The 8,352-nt window shown below is 42.8% G+C and overlaps 1 pseudogene; it reads right to left on the reverse strand.

Annotated features, from left to right (window-relative positions):
- Nucleotides 1-234: 234 nt before the first annotated feature.
- LOC150000756 (large ribosomal subunit protein uL24 pseudogene) lies at nt 235-693 on the reverse strand (annotated as a pseudogene).
- Between the last annotated feature and the right edge of the window lie 7,659 nt (nt 694-8,352).

Below are 8,352 nucleotides of genomic sequence, written 5' to 3' on the forward strand. Positions count from 1 at the left end.
ATAAATCACTTTGTCTTTCTGAGTCTCCATTCCCACATGAATTGCATAAAAAGAGTGATTGCAAAGGGCTCTGGTGAGACTCCAATGGGCTCAAGATTATGCTGGCCAGGCGGATGGCTGGTGCTTAGCCCTGTTCTCCTCCGTGTGGATGTGGACATACCCACATCCAGAAAGGTTTCTTTTTTTTTTTTTTTTCATTTCAAGTTTTTAATGAAAGTTGTATAGAAGATTACATTATTCCTGCATCTTCTTAATTGTTTCTTCCTTGTATTTGCCCTTTTCCTTTCCTACTTGGTGAGATTTGGCTTTACATTCAAGGATCTTTTTGCGGTCTTTGTCCAGTTTTAGCCTGGTAATAACCACCTTGCTGGGGTGAATGCCCACGTGAACAGTTGACCATTAGCTTTTTCCCGTTGTACTCGTTCAATGTAGATGACGTATTTCTTTCTATAAACCTGGACTACTTTGTCAATCTGCTGCCCTTTGTAATGTCCTCGTACAACCTGAACTTCATCATCCTTTCGGATGGGCATGGATTGACCATTGTACTTCTGTCTCAGCTCTTTGGAAAGAGGAGAAGACATAATCTTCCTGCGAATGTGGGAAGGTGCATTGAAATGCCTTTTACGGTTCTTGCTCCAGTCAGAAGTCACAAAGGGATTGAACTTCATTTTGACCGCTGGCGCCTCAGCGATGGCCACAAAAGGGAAGAGAGCCAGAAAGGTTTCTTGGCAACACTAACATGGTCAATGTCATTCGCGCCAGATGGATGAGCCCTTCCCCAGCATAGAAGGGTCTGTGCCAGGCATTACCTGCATTGTCTTGTCCAATTCTAGCAGCAGCCCTGTGCAGTGAATACTGTTACTGTCATTTCCATTTTGCAGATGGGGAAAGTGTGGCTCAGAAAGGGTCAGTGATTTTCTCAAGGTTCCTAAGGTTGGGATCCCAGTGGTCTGACTATAAGGCCTTACTCTCAACTACCACGCTCCACTGTCCCTCTGTGCCTTGGAGGAAACAGAAGGCAGTGGGATGATGCTAGGTTAGATCTCCCTGCCAAAGGCCCAGAGGGGTAATGGTGTTGGCTCTGGAGACAGGTGGAGAGGGGGTAGGGAGAGTCATCAGCCTCAGTGGGATTTGGGGTTCCAGGGCTGGTCCTTTCTGAGGTGTGAACCCCAATGACCTCACACTGCCCAATGCCCAGGGCCTTGGCTTTCAGTTCCAAGGTTGTTTCCCTGTTTCAACCCAGCAGGCAACAGGGGCTTGCTGTCTTGCAGATGACTATCATCTCATTCTCATTGCAGAAGAGGACACTGCCTGCCCTCCCTCCATTCCTCTGGCCCCTGGCACTCTTAGGCAAAAGTTCCTTGAGTTTTGGGCAAGGGGGACCAGTGGGAGGTTTAACAAGGTAGTAAAGGGTGAATCAGAAGTCAAACAGCCGTTTTTTTGTTTTGTTTTTTTTTTTTAAATAAAAAACTCCCTCTTTAATCAAGGCTTTAAACATGAAACAGATTTCTTGAAAAAAATGGAAAGTTTCCAATACATTGAAACGTAAATCGCCATACATACAACACCTGGCAGAGGAAAAAAAACAAAAAACAAACAGTAAGTTCACACAATCCCTGTAACAGCCATAGTCTTATTCTCAGATGCTTCCTCTAAGTGTGTTTTGCTGGATACAGAGCTCACCATGGTTTCTGAGGTCATACTCAGCAGAGGCTGCAGCCCAAAGAGCACTCCTCTGGCTGGGTCATGGTGCTGTTGGCTCTGCTCAAGAAGCAAAGCAGTCACTTCTAGTTGAGTCTTTTTGAATTGTTTAAACATTCTGAGTCTCAGGTCCATCATATATGTAACTGGAATAATACTACTTATCTGGTTCCCAATAGATGCTCCATAAATTGTAGCAATTACTATCACTAGTAGGTTATGATGGAACCAGCAGCCCTGGGGTGGGTGTGGAGGTAGAGGGAACAGGGAGCAGCTCTGTGAGCAGTCAGTGGGGATGGGTTTGTGCAATGCTCGGGGCTGGTCCAAAAGTGGGGAGCGACCTGGCCCCCGGCTGTTGTCTCCGCCAGGCATGGCGCCTTCCTGGGTGGAGTCATCACCCTCTCTCTTCTTCCTGGATTCTAGCATTTGATAAAAGCAGATCTGTCTGTTGCTCCTCCCTAGAAAAGCTGAGATGAGATAAAGGATGGCACTTAGAAATGACTGGGTATATATTTCTAATAGTATCAGGATTTTTCTTAAATTAGAAAGCATTTATTTGGAATTTGGACTGGGTTTGCGTTGGGTTTCCCGCCTCTTGACATCTTAAGTTTCTCCCTTTGGTGAAGCATATTGGCAACATACTTCCTTTTCCTCTGCTTCTCATCTCTTTCCTTTCAAAACCTGGGGTAAGGACTGACATTTAGCTCTCAGTGGGGAGGGTTCCCACGTAAGGGAGCAAGCTGAGGGAGCAGATATGTAGAGCTTCCCTTGGCTTTCTCCAAATGTGTGTGTGTGTGTGTGTGGACTTTGGAGAGGCTGAGACCTCAGGTACCCCCATTCCTAGGACTCACTGTTGGGGCATAGCCCTTGGAGCTGCTGCAAGGGCTAGGTGGGAAGGTATTGGGTCCCCTGTCCTGTTTATAACTCCCCCACCCCAATCCTGGCCGAAATGTCACCCAACTCAGTGCACATCTCACCACCTCAACCTGCCACTCTCTCTGGGCCACTCGGTGCTCTTACGGGAATGGAAGCGTTAGTCTCATAACTAATCTCCCTTCCGCAAGCCGCTATCCCTTTTCTGTACAACAGCAGTGTGGCTTTTCCAGAATGGGAAGTTGCTCTTACCTCTTGCCAGCTTAGTGACTTCCCGTGGTACTTGCAAGGTAGTAACACCCTGAGCACAGCCCCTCTGCGCTCAGTGTGAGGCCCTGCTGGTCTCTCTAGGCCCATCTTGTCTCACTCACTTCATCACGATTTTCTGCATCAGCCTTCCTTCAGCTCCGTGGACTTCAGGGCTTTGCGTATGCTGTTCCCTCATCCTGTAATGCTTTCCCCTCTTCTACACGTTCTTGCTTTGACAAATTTCTATTTCTCTCATGCTTCTGCTTAAAAGTCTTCAGTTAGGCCTGCCACAACCTTGTTGAACTAAATGAAGAAACTGGGTCACAGCAAAGCAAAATGATTTGCATAGGCTTCAGTTTCCTCATCTATGAAACTGTAGGATTGAACTTGACCATCTCTAAGAATCTATGATTCCAAGAACAGCCAAGAAACCATCCCACCATGCAGTGAAGGGCAACACCTGAGTCTTGTCTCCCATGCTCACCTCTACTACCATCGCCACCAGCTCTCTCCTTAGTGGGCAGCATCCAACCCCCATTATCTGAAGCCCTCCCAGGCCAAAAAGGGAGGACTGTCCTCTGAGAAGCAAGAGACCCAGTGGAAGTTTCTTTTATCCCTCTCTGGGTAAAATATCCCTGTGGTTCTCAGCATACAGCCCAGACCCACAGATTCCCATGGAAATGTGGCTCCCAGCCAGGCAACCCCATATGCTGAGGGGGAGGCCCCCATACACACCACCAGAACAAACTTCCTAAGAGCCCCACGGAGCCACAGCTTTCTGCAGGCTTCCCCACAGCCCACTTGCCTCGGCTCTGCACTCCTCACAGCAGGAACCCATTGCCCTCGAGACCCAGCCACACTGCAGAAGGGATTTAGGGAAGTGTCTGGCCCACCCAGGCAGGTGTGAGGACTTGCTGTATGCAGGGGTCCAGCACAGTACTTGGTTTTCAAATTTAATTCCCTTAACTTTACACATGCTGCTCCATGGTTTGCTCGATTTCTTTTCCTGAGTCGAGGTGTTAGGGACTTTAGGGAGGGATTACTAATATAATTTGTGTGTTTGTGTGCACATGTGTATGTGTGTAATAAAGAGCTTTAATACCAGAAACTCAAAAGCCCTAATTTGAATCTTTGTCATTACTGTTGGGAACCTACCTCCCCCCCACCCCCCAAAACTTGGGCGAATCACAGAACTTCTGGGGAACTCAGCTGACATCCTCGGACTGGTATAAAACTTCAGTAGACTCTTGTGCACTAAAGAGCTTCACACACAGTGTACAAAATGCCCAGCAAGTGGCAGCACCATCCCTCCCTCTTCTCTCTGTTGTCTCTTGTATGCCCTACAGTGGATTTTTCTGCCAGAGGAATGAATTCTTAGGGAATGAGTGATGAGTGGAAATATGAGTTAGAGTTCGATCTGGTCCTTTGAGTGAATCTCAGAATATGCAAAGGGCATGAGCTGGCCTAATTGATTTCTACCTGCAGGTTTTCTCCCCCTTCCTCTTCCCTCTGCCCTGATTTGTGTGAAAGCTGGTCCTTCTTTCCTATATTTTAATTCTGGCAATGATCTATATAACCTTGAGTGAGCAGCTTCTGAACTGGCTGTAGAGAATTTCAGACTTACCAGATGAGAATCTAATTCTGATTCATAAAAGCCAAGGGTTGAATTCCATCACAGTAGAGACAAGGCTCTGGTTTATTTGCAGGAAAAGGGGGAAATTTAATCTGATACATTTGATGAGGTTCTTTTTAAAAACAGCCATGGTAATTGTATCTTTCTTATGTACAGTTAATCACATCTTTATAATATTTTTCCTGTAACAAATTTTGTTCTTATATCTTCCAGGTATCCTTTGTAAATTCATCTCTTCTTCCTTATTAACATGTTCATTAATCCTCAAACACTTATCATGCATCATTAATCAGGTTAGAGAATTAACAAAAGTTGGAATTTTGAGCAATTGCAGTTATCGGAAGGTAAAATTATGAAATACAGAATTTCAGTCTGGTGATGGCTTCATTGCCTAGCCTGGGTTTTGAGAGTGAGAAAGCTAAGAGTGAAGGGTAACTTGAGTTCAGTTTTCTTGCTGGGTATTGGAGCTCTGAGCCTAGACCCTGGGGCCCTGAAGGTAAAGGAGGTATATTCTTGCTGGCTTCAAAACGTGTTTGTCTTAAGAAGGGTGTTCCTGAAAGTAGCCATCTCAGGGTCCCTGTTAGGGTCCTGGATTCAAAAGCAATTATTTAAAAGTCTTGTTATCTTGTTAAGTCCTCTTGAAGTTCTAATACTTAGTTTATTTATGCATAAGATACAAGTGTTAATAATAACATTCATTTTAATGAATGTTGTCATTTATTAAATAAATATTTACTTTGAGCCAAATTCTGCTCAGCACGTCCCATGTACAATCTTATGTGATCCTCAAATGAACTCACAGAGAGAGAGGTGTGAGTTATGTCCCTGTTCAGCAGATGAGAAGATTGGGGTGCAGAGAAGGTAAGTAGCTTGCTCATGGACACATGGACAGTGAGCGCTGGAGCCAGAGCGACCACAGTGTGATAGGATAGGCACTGCGTTGGCATCAGAGCCTTGGAAACCAGCCTTGACTACACACCAATTCTGTGATCTTGAAAGTCACCTAACCTCTCTGGGTTTCAGGGTTTTATTGTTGTTTGCTTGTAAAACAGAGTGTTGGAGACACATGGAATTTATTCAGTTCTTTTCTATCTCTGACATTCTGGAATACTGAGAAGTTATATTGAGAATAAAAAGGGCCATTGATGTGGACTGAATAGAATTATCTCTCATGTGGAATGCTTCATCTGGCCTTGATTTCTCCCTGTGACCCCTCTGTATTGGTGCCTGTGATTACTTTGCTAGGACATCCTTACCCAACTCTGAGCAGTTCTCAGCTATCTCACACCCCAAGCCCCTTGAACATTGCCCTCAGTTTTTCATATTTTCCTCATGCACCCTGAAACCCAGACAACATGTAAAAACCAGGCCAAGAGCAATAATTCCACTTGTTGGTATTGAGGAGTGTGCCAATTTTATGTAATTCCTTGTAGCAGAGTGAGGATACATTAAGGGTTCAAGTGTTTTGAAAGTAAGCTATGAAGAGTTATTATCTGCTGAAAGAGCTGGCAGTTTGTCAACTCTCAGCGGCTGAGTGGCTGAGCATACTTTGTGTGGTGTGGGCTCTCAGAGTTGGTCTCAGAGACGTACGGGCAGGGGAGGAGGGGACTCAGCGGGGAGTGCAACCCCACCTCTCAGAGAGAAAAGTAATTTAGTTGTTGGAGTTGTAATAGGACTTTCACAAGAACTTGAAAGAAGCTATGTAAATTGTGATGCATAGGTCTCAGTTTACATCAACATGTAAAATAAAAACAATGAAAACTTTGGTATAACACAACTTAATCATATCATCTCCACCTATCTGCTGTTTCTCATCCAGCCCCAAGAATTAATTTACTTGTATCAACACCAGTAAATCTCAGCATCACTGGGTATTCTTGATCAATTTCTTACTTTGCTTCAGTAGTTTTGAAACTCATATTTCAATTATGACTGTTGTTGGCTTCTTGGTAACTACAGTTCTTTGAAAGACACAACAAAATGAAGCATTTGTTTTTTTCCTCTCTTCTTTCCCCTCCCATCCCCTCCCATCCTTCTCTCTCACCACTGTCATTACCGTCATATTTAAAGAAAATTTGTGGAAGAGATTGCTCAGTAATTACCACTGTCCCAGGTTAGGTGAAAAAAACCTTGATTTTGGTAAGCAGGATCAGAACCATGGATAGCACCCACCAACGCACATACTTTAATTTAAAGTCCTCTTAAAAGAGATAAAATACAAAAAAAAAAAAAAAAAAAAAAAAGAGATAAAATACATTTAACAGTATCATCTTAGGGCAGGATTCAAAATTGTAGAAAAAAATTTATGTATCCATTTAGAAATTACAGAGTTGAAAGTGGACTACTATGTCCCCCGTTGTTTTGGGAAATATAACATTTTGTTTTTTTGCCCCAGCCCAAATTTGTGGCAGAAAGCTAATTATTGCTAGCTTTGAGCAGGGAGTGAGAATGCAGTGCCTGATGAGACTGAAAAAGAAGAAAAAGCCGAGATGACTCTGACCAGAGGTTATGAGACTGGAGTTGGGGCTGTGCATTCCTTAGTGGGGAGCAGTGAGTGGTTTGTCTGTGGGTGCCGGTCAGCCTGCCTAGAGGGAGATCTGTGAGCATTTATAGCAGTAATGGGTAGGAGACTGGTATATGTTTTGCTCTCATAGGAATTGAGCATCAAATGATATGAAATTGGCTGCCATTCTTTTGCTGCCATTAGCCCATGTAGTTTAGAGAGTGTCACAGAGCTAGGAGAGCTATAATCTGAATATCAAGAACACCACCCAGAAGTAAGGAATAATCCAAAGGGGTAGAGAACTTTTTCCCAAGCAGTCAAGATTAGGGGAGGCCCTGTGTTGGGGGGCAAAGGCTGACAGGCTTTATTGCCCAGAAGAACTGGTTCTAGCATAGATGATAAAGTAGACAGAGGCACAAGGATATTATAAGGACCATGTAATATCAGAGATTCCAAAAACATTTAATTATTAATGATTTTACTTATATTTTAAATAGGTGGCACATGCAGAAGATGTGTGATGTTTTCACTGCCATGCAGGATCATTTAATGTTTAGATATTTTAATTTGTCAGTCTGATATTTAATGGCATCTGGGTTTTGTGTCATATTTTTAAAAACCTTTGACTTTATAGAAATTATAAAATTAAGATTATAAAAATATATATGGCCATATATTTTGTCATGTAATTTTATTTTATTTTTAACTTTTTTACATTTTGATTAGATATAATTTTTACATTGTTCTTTTTTATTGTATTTTTTCTATTATCATTTATCTTTCTTAAACCCTCCTACCCACCACCATCACCACACTGTTGTCCATGTCCATGAGTCCTTTTTCCTTGTCAAGTTATTTTATAGTTTTATCTTTTTAAGTGTTATGAAATTTTCAAGTAAGTCTCTCTCCTTTTTTCTTTCTTCCAGCCATCCACTTTTCCTACCCAAAGGCAAGTATTGTTACTGATTTCCTTTGAATCCTTCATGAGCTACTCTATGCATGTAAATGTATATACATGCCATACTCTCTCTTTAAACACAAGTTAGCCTGCTGAACATACCCTAATCTTACACTTTTAAAAAATGTCTTTGAGGTAGTTTTGTATCAGTACACATCATGTTGCCTCAGTCTTTACAGAGTTCAAAGATCTTTGGACAAGTGATTGTATTCAGGTTTCTGTGAGGTAACTAGGCAGACACTCCTGTGATACAGATGAGGAAAGTGAGTTATCAAGAGATTCTGTGATTTGTCCAACTTTTATTCTCCCCAAAAGTAGCAGGAATGGGATTTAAGCCCAGGTCTTGTGGTTTCAGTGCTAAAGGTCTCCTATTACACACAAAAATTATACCAGATGTTTCCCAGAAAGCTTTCTGTCAGTTTATTCTGTTAG

This window comes from Furipterus horrens, unplaced genomic scaffold (genome assembly GCF_987537825.1).
Source record: "Furipterus horrens unplaced genomic scaffold, mFurHor1.1.pri manual_scaffold_10, whole genome shotgun sequence".
Classification (NCBI taxonomy): Eukaryota; Metazoa; Chordata; class Mammalia; order Chiroptera; family Furipteridae; genus Furipterus; species Furipterus horrens.